We start from the raw sequence: 13,987 nt of genomic DNA on the forward strand, positions 1-13,987 counted from the left end.
TTCAGTGGCAAACAAATGAACAAAACAATATAGTGAGTAAAATCATATTGAAGTTGATAAGAAATTTTGTGTCCTTCACACTGCTTCCAAATGTGGTCATATCTGACTCTTTATGATCCCATATAGGGTTTTCTTGATCAAGATACTAGAGTGGTTTTCCATTTCCTTCTCTAGTAGACTAAAACAGAGATTAAGTGATTTACCCAAGGTGATATAACTAATGTGTGATTGAAGTCAAATCTGAATTCAACTCTTCCTGATTCAGGCCCAGAATTCTATTCACTGAACCACTTAGCAGCTGCCTCTAGATAGATATAGTTTGCTTGTTATTAATTGTCAATTATTTTAATATTGTTACATTTAGATAGCTGAATTTGTGTTAAGAAAACCTGGGTTCAAATACCCATTCTTATTAAAATCACTAAAAAGCATAAGAATAAATAGAGTTTTCTTAAAATGATAAGTAACATCTATATAAAACCATTAGCAAGCATTATATGTAATAAGGATAAATTAGATACATTCCCAATTAGACCAGTAGTTGAAAAAGTTGCCCATTATCACCACTACTATTCAATATTGTACTAGAAATGTTAGCTTTAATAATAAGACAAGAAAAAAATTTTGAAGGAATTAGAATAGGTAACAAGGAAACAAAATGATCACTCTTTACAGATGATATGATGGTATACTTAGAGAATCTTAGAGAATCAACTAAAAAACTCCTAGAAACAATTAATAATTTTAACAAAATTTCAGGATATAAAATAAACCCATATACATCATTGGCATTTCTATATGTTACCAACAAAGTCCAAGAGCAAGAGATAGAAAGAGAACTCATTTAGAATAACTGTAGACAATATAAAATATTGGGAATCTACATGCTAAGACAAAGCCAGGACAATTTATACTTCACACAAATACACTTCACACAATTACAAAAAACATTTCACACAAATAACATTAAATCTAAACAATTGGAAGAACATCACATGTTCATAGGTAGGCTGAGGTAATATAATAAAAATTGCAATTCAACCTAAATTAATCTACTTATTCAGAGTCATACCAATCAAACTTCCAAGACATTACTTTATAAAATTAGAAAAAATAACAAAATTCATCTGAAAGAAAAAAGGTCAAGAATTTTAAGGAAATTTTGAAAAAATGCAAAGGAAAGTAGCCTATTTGTACCAGACCTAATAGAGTAGAAAATCAATGGAATAGGTTAGATTCTCAAGACACAATAGTTGATGACTATAGTAATCTAGTGTTTCATAAACCCAAAGACTCCAGCTCCTGAAATAAAAACTTACTATTTGACAAAAATTGCTGGGAAAATTAGAAAATAATACGGCAAAATTTAGGCATTGACCAATATTTAACACTTTATACATAGATAAGGTCAAAGTGGGTTTATAATTTAGACATAAAGGGTGATACTATTAGCAAATTAGGAGATATTCTACTTCTCATATCTGTGGAACATTATTAAACATTATTAAAGCAAAGTGGATAATTTTGATTACATTAGAAAGGTTTTGTACAAACAACACCAATGCAGCCAAGGTTAGAAGGAAAGCAAAAAGCTGGAGGGAAATTTTTGCATCCAGTTCTTCTGATAAAAATCCCATTTTTAAAATATATAGAGAATTGACTCAAATTTATAAGAATACAAGCCATTCTCCAATTAATAGATGGTCAAAGAAAGAACAATTTTCAGACAATGAAATTAAAGCTATTTCTAGTCATATGAAAAAAATACTCTAAATCACTATTGATTAGAGGAATATACATTAAGACAATTTTGTGGTCCCAATCTCTCAGATTGGCTAAGATGATAGGAAAAGTAATGGTAAATATTGGAGAGGATATGGGAAAACTAGAACATTAAAACATTGTTGGTGGAGTTGTGAAATGAACCAACCAACCAAATTGATAGCAATTTGGAACTATGCCAAAACACTATCAAACTGTGCATATCCTTTGATCCAGCAATGTCTCTACTGGATTTGTATCCTAAAGAGATTTTAAAAGAGGGAAAAGGGTCCAATGTATAAAAATATTTATAACAGCCCTTTTTGTAGTGGCAAGGGACTAGAAATTGAGTGGATGCCCATCAACTGGAGAATGGCTGAATAAGTTATGGTATATAAAAGTAATTGAATATTATTGTTCTATAAGAAAAACGATAAGTAGGCTGATTTCAGAAAAACCTGGAAAGACTTACATGAACTGATGCTAAGTGAAATGAGAGAACATTGTACACAACAACAAAAAGATTATGTGATGATCAACTCTGATGGACGTGGCTCTTTTCAATAATGAGGTGATTCAAGGCAATTCTAATCTACTTATGATGGAAAGAACCATCCACATCCAGAGAAAGAACTACGGGGTCTGAAGATGTATCAAATTATATTATTTTCACCCTTTTTTGTCATTATTTGTTTGCTTGGTTTTTGTCATGTTTTTCTTCTTTCCCCTTTTGATCTGATTTTTCATGTGCAACATGAATATGGTAATGTGTTGAGAAGAATTGCACATGTTTAACCTATATTGATTGGTTGCTGTTTGTGGGAGGGGTCAGGAGAAAGTAGAGAGAAAAATTTGGAATGTAAGGTTTTGCAAAGGTTAATGTTGAAAATTATCTTTGCATCTATTTGGAAAAATAAAAATCTAAAAAAAGAAAAAATATGTATAAAAAATAAAAGTATGAGGATTGCTTTTCAAAAAGAGAAAACCTGGCTTCAATTTCCATATCCCACTATGTGATCCTGGGCAAATCATTTAATCTCTATATAATTTATATAATTCCTTGAGATTTATCTGTTAAGTCAAAGGTAGATTGTACTCTCTCTTAGATGAAGTTTCCACAGTAGAAGGTCCCATCCCATATAAAATATTCTCTTGAGTGTTCATGTATCTCTATTATGCTGGTTTCGGCAATTAGATTTAGAAGTGGAAGAGGCCTTAATGAGCATCTAGTATAACCTCCTTATTATACAACTAAAGAAATTTAGTTCTCACATGATTAAGTAATTTTTTCAAGATCATAGAAATAGTAAGTAGCAAAACTAGGATTCAAATTTGGGTCTTTCAAATAAAGAGTTTGTTTGTTTCTTTGTTTCTCTCCTTTTATCAAATAAGAAACAAACAAATCATAGAGATAGTAAGTAGCAAAACTAGAATTCAATATTGGGTTTTTCAAATAAAGAATTAGGGTTTTTTCCCCTCCTTTCACCAAATTAGAAAGACAAATCCCAAAAACATTGTGCCATTTTCTTCAAACAATTATACTTTTTTTTTTTTTTTTGGTAAAAGTCACTGTCAAAATAACACAAAGGTGAATAATAATACAATAATAGCTAATATTTATAAAATATTCACTATATTCCATGTACTATACTAATCACTTTACAATTATCTTATTTGATCCTTATAACAACACTGGGAAGTAGGTTTTACAATTTTTTCCATTTTACAGATGAGGAAACTGAGACAAAAAGAAGTTAAAGATTTGCCCAAAATCGCATAGTTGGTCTAAGTGTCTGAGATCATTTTTAAACTCAGATCTTTTTGATCCCAGACCCACTGTTGTAGTCATTACAATCACTTCACTGCTAGATGAAAATTAAATCTTTTTGTGTTTTGTTATATGTAAGCAAAACTTTGCTTTACATACAGAGCCATGTAATTTGAACAGAGTTTTCTTTTCTTTGCTTAATCTCATCATGAAAAGGATTCAGGACAAGGAGTCAGAAAACCTGAGCTTCAGCTTTACGGCTAACTACTTGGCCTTAGTGGAGTCCTGTTATTCATTGTGTTTCAGTTTCTCCATCTGTTAAAGAAATTTGACAAATTTTCCTTCCTACTGTTTAGATCATTTTACCTTTGGGCAAGCAATTTTGCAAAATCTTAAAGTAAACTCCTGTCAGGCAGCAAGTGTGCCCCAAGTGGAAGCTTGGAAAGAGTAATAATCCTCAAACAAATTTCCTTCTAGAAAGTTGTGCTATTATATTAATGGTTACATGTATTCCTAATGGCTTCCAGATTTTATTTTTATCACCTACTTTTTGGCACTTGAAAAAAATCCTAATTTCTTCTGATTCTCTTCATTTCAGCATATTGGGAATTCATTGCTTTGCATTCTTAATCAACTAAACTGAAGATTTTTTCTTTTTCTTTTCTTTTTTTTTGTTTGTTTTTGCAGAGGCAGTTGGGGTTAAATGTCTTGCCCAGGGTTACACAGCAAAGCAGTATTAAGTATCTGAGGCCAGATTTGAACTCAGGTTCTCCTGAATTCAGGACTGTATCCACTGCACAACTAGCGGCTACTTTCTTTTTATTTTTCATGAAAATAAAACTAATGTTTTGAATTTTCTTTTTGTTTTATAAATAATGTTGCACTTAGAAATTGGGTAAACAAGAACAGACCCTTTGTTTTTTGTTTTTTTTTTTAATTTGTTCTATCTCTAATAAGCAAAAACAGGATATATATATATATATAAAATCATTGTGTTGTGAGAGGTTTTCACTATGGGATAGAAGTATCGACAAGGAACAAATAAACAAAAGTTAATGTTTCAAAATAAGGACAAGCTCCTCAAAAGTGATTTTAATGTCACCTCTTGCCACTTCCAAATGGGATATATCCTTTCCTATTCTCAGGCCATCATAACAATGTAACATTTCATGCTAGAACTTCCCCAAATAAAGAAACCCCCTAAATCTTATCCTAAATGCCGTGGACGCCAAAAGATGAAGTTGCAGCCTGATAAGCAGAAGAATTTGATAATTGGGGAGGGGAGAAGAAGGATTCATGCAAGCTATTTTCTTTGACCTTATTTTCAAAGTAACTTTTTTTAAAAGATGTGTTGACAGATTTTCATTCATTTGAAAGGTATAAATTGAGTAGTTACTTTGTGGTAAGCATTGTTCTAGAAACTCTGGAGTATATGTTGTTGTTTGGTCATTTTTCAACCATTTCTAGCTCTATGTGACCCCACTGAAGGCATTCTTGCCAAAGCTTCTGGAGGGGTTTGCCATTCAATCCCCCAGATCATTTTACAGATGAAAAACTGAAGCAAACAAGGTTTAGTGTCTTGTCCAGGGGCACACAGCTAGTAAGAGGTGAAGTCAAATTTGAATTTTGGAAAATGTCTTCCTGACTCCAGACCTGCTGCTATTTACCACACTCACCTAACTGCCCCTCTGGAGTGTTCAAAAAAGATTAATAGCTAATCTCACCCTTAGGTAATTTACAAACTTGTTAAGGAGATATGGTAAGTATTATAGGAAGATATATATATGTATGTGTGTGTGTGTATACATACATACATACATATATTCCATTTCTGTGCTTTTCCCAGGCTATTCTCCTAAGTCTAGAACATATTCTCCCCTAACCTCTGCCTCTGAAAATTTCTTCTTTCTTTTAAAGATTATTTCAAATACTGGAGCCTCCATGAGACCTTTACTACTTCCCCAAACTGCTACATTTCCCCTCAGAAAACTATCTTTGTATGTATTTTGCATATATTTTGCATATATGTGTATATTGTCTCCAAGAAAAGGGGTGAAACAAGAAATATGTCGCTACTGCTGTTGCATTCCCAATACCTAGGATAATGACTGATTCATAAGAAGAGATTAACAAATTATTTATAATTACTTGACTCACAGACTACCAGATGTTGCTGAGGATGAGCCAAATGTGCAATTATAAGAAATTTGATAAGATTATCTAAACCAAGTTCATACATTGCTTGGGACTCAATGACTTCAAAATAAAAGGGAGAATGGCAAACCTATATTATAATATGTAATTCAGAATCAAGACAAAAAAGAAGCCAATAACTATTAGAATAATCATAAGCTTTGCATCTGTACATGAAGATCATTTTTTTCATGAATATAATTAGAAAGCTCTGAACATGGTAAGGACTGAGATACATGATACAGACAAAAACAAAAGGAAAGAAAGAAAAGAAATCAAGTATCTTATCTAAAAAAAAAAAGACAACTTGTTATAGATATAGCAGTCATTTTAAGAGTGACTTGCCCAGTCTGTGTGATGTTGTATTATCATCAATTGGGTAGAGCTAAGGTTAAAATCAATACCAAATTAGAAGAAAAAATAAAGAATAGGAGAAAAGACTATGCAAGATCACAGATCACAGCAGCTCCAATCCGATCAATGTTTAAATGTACTATTAACTCTGAAAAATGGGAAATGGAAAAAAATAGACTATTATCATTCTTTAGAGAAGTTTAACTGGTTCAAAAATAATTGCCACAATGAGGAGCCCCTCCCCGCCAAAGCAAAGTCTGTAAATATAATCTGTGCAAAAGAAATGGCAATCAAAGCAACCCTCTGTTTATAACATCCACTCATTCGTAAAATATTAAAGGAGGAAGATGACTCACAAAATTAGGAAAAAGAACCAAGAGGGAAATGAGACAAGAGAGAGATAGGAGTGAGAGCCAGTTCTAAGTGAGATCATCTCCATAACATTTACAGATAAAATTAAGAGAATGAAACACACAGTAAATTGTAACATTTTCCAAATTTTTAAGCTAATCTACTTTCATTTGTCACAATAATGGAATACTACATTTGAGCTTTATCTTCATAGCCCCTGAAAGAGGCAGAAATGGCACTTGCTATCAGATGCTGAAGTGGGAATGAATGTTGAGACTACCAAATATACACAACCATAAAAGAAAAACATACAATCTGGAGGAACTATCCCAAACCTTTATTTTCCCATTTCAACTGGCTGATCAGAACTACAGAATATGGATGCCACTCCCCTGATGCCACTTTTTTCCTTAAAGTTATAACATTAAAGGCCCCATCGTGTTCTTCCCAATGATTATTAATTGATATCAATTAACCAGTCAGACACAATTAGCCTCTATACATGAACATTAACTAAAGAAGAATAGTTGATACAGAACCATTTGAATATTTATAACATCATTTGCTGGCCTTACAAAATTATCCACTTAAAGAACTCAAGCACTGGAAAGTTGTTGTCATCAGCAGTTGCCTTGGCAGGACCAGACTAACTGATTTTAAGAGCCTTGTATCACTTGTGTGCTGGACATTTCCTATCTCTGCAGTAGAGGAAAAAGATGGAAAGTAAGTAGAATCAAGCCAATAAGTGTTTAGGGCCAAATTTGAACTCAGATTTTCCTGTCTCCAAGTAAACACAGAGGTATCTGTCATAACGCTTATCAATTAAAGGCTTCAACAAATAGTGCCATACACAGATGTTATTGTACTAATTGCACTGTACCCCAGATTGTAATAAAGCTTCTTCAATGACATTTACAGACAAACTTATGAGCTCTGCTTCTAGCATATGAATCATCCTCTCACTTGACATATCATCCTCATATATATTCTTTTTACCCTTTACCACCTATGGGAGGATTGGGATGTGCAGCTTGGATTAGATAAAATGGCACCTCTTCTCTCCCTACTCCCCCTTTTTAAATCAAAAATTAAAAAAGATAAAAAAGAAAAGAAGTAAAAAAAAGAAAAAGAAATTTACTGTTATTCAAAATGGATCAATCTTAAACATTCATATTAAAAAACAAAGCAGATGAAAAATTCAGATTGACCACGTTGCAACATGGTTAAATAGACAATTTAATGAGTTTATTTATTTTAGATAAGTTCTGCATGTGGACAATTATTAGCTAGACCAATCATGTAATAGGTGAAAAATACTAGACAGTGTTATTTAAAAAACTATACAGTATTATATCAATAATCCTTCCCACTTCCACAGGAACTCATACTTTTAATGGCAATATTTTCCCTGAATGTTACATATTTACAAATCTTATATCACCATGATATCAAAAAACAATAGAAACATTATAACTACAGTGCAACATATTATAAAGAATGATTTATGTATGAGGAGACAATCCTTAGTCAGTCAATAAATCTTTATTAAGTAATTATTACATACTACATATCATATTAAGTGGTGGAGGTATAATGAAAGGCAAAGCACTACTACTCTTGCCATCAAGGAATATATATTCTAAGGAAGAAACAATATGGATAAATGTAAGTATATATAATATATAGAGAGAGAAGATGAAAAATAATCTTAAAAGGCTGTATTGAAACTTGAAGAAAGCCAGACCATTCTATAAAAGGGACAGTCAATCCAAAGGCACAAAGATAGAAGAAATGTTATTTCACAGTGTCGAAAAACTGGTGTAGATATATTGAAGAGTGTATGAATACAGTGAAACAAAAAGGTGATAAAAATAGGAAAGGACCAAATTACAAAGGAAAGGGCTTTAAAAGTCAGAAGTTTTTGATCCTGGAGGTAATAAGAAACTACAGAAATTCATTGAGCAGTTACATAGTCAAACTTGTGCTTAAAATAAATCCATCTTACTAAGCAAAGGACAGACCAGAGGAAGAAGAGAATTGAGGCAGAGAGACCACTTAGATTGCTATTGCAATAATCCAGTCAAGAATTTACAAGGACTATGTGAACAGTGAGAAAAGGATGTATATGAAAGAAGTTGTGAAATTAGAAGCAATAAGATTTGGTAACAGATTGGATTTGTGAGGTAAGTGAGATTAAAGAATCAAGGATGACACTAAGGTTTCAAGCATAGGTGATTGAAAATGGTCATACCTTCAACAGTAATAGGGAATTTTCAGCAGAGGGAAGGATTTGGGGGGAAAGATAATTATTTCTGTTTTGAATAATTGAGTTTCAGATGTGTATAGGACTTCAATTTCAAGATATCCTACAGGCAATTGGTGATATATGACTATAGCTCAGGAGAAAGACAAGGGCTAACTATGTAATTCTGAGAATCATTTGCATAGATACACCATAATTGGAATTGATGAAATCAACAAATAGACAGTATAGAAATACCATAATAGGAATTGATGAGATCAATAAATGAGCTCGTATAGAGAAAAAAAGAGAAGAGCACCCAGGAAATGTATCACTGAAAAAAAAATGGGATGATTATATTGTGAGAATGTGGGGCAAGATACAGGCATACTGATTATTGAACCCAGATAATATGAAATCACATTTTTCTGTGCTTCAGTTTCTTGATCTGTAAATTAAACACACTAATTGCAAATTTCCAAAAACTAATGTGAAAAAATAAGTCATTTTGGTTAAAGTACTTCAATTCTCCAAATAAATGTTCAATATATGAAAGATTATGATGACTTTCTGTATATTCAATATTAAAATATCAAAGTGGAGAGAATTTTCCCCAAACTTTTTCTAAGAAAAACAGATATTCCATCTAAATAAAAGATAAGTTTGTTAGAAAATAAATTCATAGGGTCAATCACTGAAGGAATTAAGTGTATTAATCCTTTAATTTTTTCTAACCCATTCTGATTAATCAAAAAAAGCAAAATTACTTCTCATTTTCTCCTCATTTTGTCTTTGCTACCTTACAAGGGAGTTACAAGGCCTTGGGAACCAGATGCCATCTCTCCAAGCAATTCAATAGACCTAGGGCAGATAGAAATGCAAAAGCAATCAAGTTCACATGGCTGTTCTGGATGTTAATCAATAGTTCATGACATTCCTTTTTCCCAAGTACTTCCAAGAGACTCTGGGTAGAATAAAAACAACACTAAAACCCTACTCTGGAGGGAAGAGAATTATTTCCTAGTTCTAGCAATTGCTTCATGTTGATTAGCCAGGGCACTCTTACTTACATCTCTGAGCTGTCTTGATTCATAGGAGGACAAAAGTGTCTTGAACCATAAAGCCACTATTTTACCTCCCTTCTTAAAATATTGATATGATTGAAAAAATTTGAACTGTCAGTAAAATACATAAATTAATAATTAGCTCCTAGACAATGACTTTACAAATGAAATTTATGCCCATCATAAGCATCTATGGTTGAAGTAGAAACCCTTAAGACAGGCCCTTGATGGAAATGTTCCTAGCACAAGGTGAGCAGCAACAATCACTAAAGTCTATTGTTTCCTAGAGCCATAGAAAATAAGTCAAGTAATTTAGAACTCCAATATCAGTGTAGTTTTTGTTTGAACAAAATTTAGGGATGTTTATCTTCTCACTAGTTCTGAGGGATGGGAAAAAAAGGGAAAGAGGACAATATGCAAAAAAGGGGACCATGGTAGGACTTTATATTACTAGGCTTTTAAACCTTTTTTCACTGACGACTCCTTTTTACCCAAGAAATTTTACGCTACCCTTAGCATATACATATATAAAATAGATATACAAATCAAATATTTCCTGATAATAATCATTTCACAACTCCCACATTCAGTTACATGGTCCAACATAGGATTATAATCTACAATTTAAGAATCTTTAAAATATAATAAATTGTTATATTAAACATTTCACAAAAAGATACAGAAAAAGCAAATATATGAAAATATTGGGATCCACTAATAATAGGAAAAATAAGGCAACTAGAATCTATATTTGATTAAATGCTTCCACTGTTTTTTCTTCTGTGTCCTAGAGATAAACATCTTCAATTAAACTAGTATTAGACATTAACTAGTCTCTGATATTAGGACACTTTGGGGAATTGTTATTACCTGATTCAGCACACCAAGATAAAACATTATCTCAATCAAGGAGCGTCATACTCTATCTCTACCATGCACAAATTATAGATATTGTGTACACATACACAAACACACACACACACACAAATATCAGTGTAAAGAAAAAAATTCTATTTCTATCACCAGTATCTTTTTATTCAGGATTTTGCAGTAAACTAAGCATGAAGTAATAGAGGATTTTCCTTAACCTTGATAAGAGAAGGGTATCACATTAATAAATGAATAAGGTCAATGACAGTTTTTTAGCCTAGTGAAAATATTGGTGACCCTGATGATTTGTTGAACTTATCTGTAAAGATGAAATACATAGCTAGTGGTTCTCATTATGCTAATGTTATTCTGAGATTTGAAAGGTCAACTTCTTTGCACAAATCAATTTCATATCCTTTGTGTTTCAGAAACCTTTCCTTGTTTCTCAGGAAGTAGCTACTAGGGAACAGAAATGATATTTAGGAAAATTATGACAATAGCATCTAAATTTAATCTGTCTCCTAAGTAAACAGCAACCAATGTTCTTGTAAAGAGCTTCAAAACATAATTCTCATCAATAAATTAATCAAGTCTTTTATTGAATGCTTACAATGTGTTAGATATTGTTTTAGATGTTGGGGATACAATGAAATAAATGAAATCATCTTTATTTCTAATAAGCTTATATTCTAATGGGAGAGAAAATAAGGTCATATATGAACAAATATAGAATAAATAATTATAAATATAAGTTAAATACAAGATAGTTTAAGAGGAAGAGCACTAAGCAGTTGAGGGGAAAAACAGAAAATAGCCACCAATCTGAAGGAAAAGAGAAGGAAAAAAATGATGGCACTAGGATTTAAAATCAAGCTTGATAGTTTATTACAGTGTTTTTTCTCTGCCTGGTGAATAGCTAGAAGCTTTTGTGATCTGGCACTTAAAAACTTCAGCCCACATGGAAACTATTTGGACAGTGGCAGGCTAGCACCTGAATTTTTTCTCCAATAATTTTATAAATGTCTGTCTCAGGTATGTATTTATATTTTAAAAAGTAATATAACGTGACTTTTCCCAAAAGTGCTACTTTTGATGAAACCTACAGGGTTTCATCATGGCATAGAAGTGACTTTGGATTCTCAAAGACTATGCCAGCAAAGCATATGGTCAAGCAGGTTACTATGCAAGAATGGCACTGAAATTTACCCTATGAGACTGCTTTCTAAGGATCACTTTAGCTAAGCATAAATAGACTCATTGCCAGTAGACTAGATACTTGGTGATGAAGCCATTAATTATGGCTATGTTTCTATAAAAGAAAAATAGAAAATTAACTTCAGTCTTATATGGATCTTTCTGTTCCTGTAATGATAATGGCAAAAGTGTCATAAAAAAAATTGCCAAAGATGTTAAAATAATGACATAGTTTTTAGTTGGTCTGTAAAATTTAGATTAAACATTGGTACTCTAAATGTAATATTCTTGTCTGATGAACAATGAAACACAATACTAGAGGAATTAAATTGTGTCAATCTTTATGTTTTTCACTTTGAATAAAATCAGAAGGAGAAAGTTGCAGTTAAACAAATAGATGGTCCACAACTTCTCTTTAGAGAGTCAGATCAAGGAATTGGTATTATCATATACCCAAAGGCAACAAGGACATTTGGTCATCTCATATTTCAGTGCTCATGATAAATATTTCACCATGAAAATAATTGCAGTTTGTGCATTATTATCTTCTGCAGATAATTAGGAGATACTTTATAACAACAACTCAGTAAGACCCTCCAAATTAAACCAGCATGTAAATATATGTCAGCCTACTCTCACATTTATAAGTATGGGGGGGGGCAGGGAGAGGGTGTGGAGAAATAGGGAAGGAAAAGGATAACAAACTATAGGTGACTTCAAAATTAAGGTAAAAGAAGTAAAATAACAGAAAATATGGATTAGGAATAAGGATGAGAGAGGTCAAAGATCTGAAAACTACACAGAAGCCTTATATCATACATATTATTAATACTGTCTTTAAAAATAAAATTTGAATGCATTAGACATAACAAAAATCAAATAACATAATCATTAAATTGATTTTTAATTTATCAGACTGAAAATTACTCTGCTGATTTGCATTACTTCCTACAGGGTATTCTCTGCCTCTAAAACTTTAACTTATTGAACTGTTGGATACAGTATTTCCTAACCAATAAGTAACTCTACTGATAAATTCCATATCCCAAAGATTAGAAGGAAAAATATACTTCCCAATGGGTTCCTAAAAATGTTTAGGGATACAATATAAATCAAAGATGAAGGCCTTATAAAATAGCACCCCCTCTTTAGAGGCTACCTCCCCAATATTACACTTGCAATGTTGCAAGTACTCATTACCAATGGGGATGACTGCCCTCACAGTGTCCAAAGTTGTTGTTTTTTCTTTGTTCTTGAAGAAAACCAATGATATTACAAGGACAATGATATCAATGTCTTGAACATGAATTGGATTTAGGAAGAATTCTTCAAAGTCATTAACCTTACTCTTTCCTCTAGGCATTGAAATCTGGGTCCAATCTCATAAAGCTATAGCTCAATAGGCAACACCAGTGCATTATCCTCCAGTAGTGAAATAATCCAAAACAATGGTATTTACAAAGATTGAGCAGTAAAAATAGTATCTACAAAACATTTCGCACATACAAAAAGTCTGTGGTACTCTAAAGTGAAAACACACAGTATCTATGTGCCAAGTGGGCACCAACTTAAAGATTGCTCATGGAGAATAAAACACATGTATAAGTAATACACATGGCTTTGGGCTCTAACGCCTCTAGTTTTATAGGTTTTGATATCCTTTGCCTAGGTATATATGGATACTATCTCCTACCTCCCAGCCAGATCTGCTTCTTTCTATAACTTTACATGTCCATACTAGCTCCTCTCCATTTTCTTTTTTCTGGCTCCTCCCTAGAATGCCTCCCCTGACAAACCATGAAATGTAGAGTTTCTCACTGATGAGGATACTACAGCCAATCAAAGAGGGAAAACTCTCTTCTGTCTCTTGTCTGTTGATTGGAGCTCAAGAATCACATTCCATGAAACAACTTCTTTCTGAAAATATCTCACTCTTGATATGTCTTATAGCATTTTCAGTGGCTACTCCCTGCCTGGAATTTTCTCATTCCTTATCTCTACCTCATGATTTCTCTGGCTTTTTCTAAATTCCTAACTAAACCTCACCTTCTCTGGGATATTCTTCTAGATCTTGCTTAATGCTGATGCCTTACTTTTATTGATTATCTGCAATGTATCCTTTATAAGTATTGTCTACTCACTATTGTTTGCATGTTGTCTCCCCCATTAGATTATGACCTCCTTAAGAGC

General features: G+C 32.5%; 1 protein-coding gene across 2 annotated transcripts in view; it reads right to left on the reverse strand.

Moving 5' to 3' along the window:
* Nucleotides 1–13,987, reverse strand: part of CD226 (CD226 molecule) — a 150,913-nt gene that overhangs the window by 66,310 nt on the left and 70,616 nt on the right. The window lies entirely within an intron of this gene.

This window comes from Antechinus flavipes, chromosome 1 (genome assembly GCF_016432865.1).
Source record: "Antechinus flavipes isolate AdamAnt ecotype Samford, QLD, Australia chromosome 1, AdamAnt_v2, whole genome shotgun sequence".
NCBI lineage: Eukaryota > Metazoa > Chordata > Mammalia > Dasyuromorphia > Dasyuridae > Antechinus > Antechinus flavipes.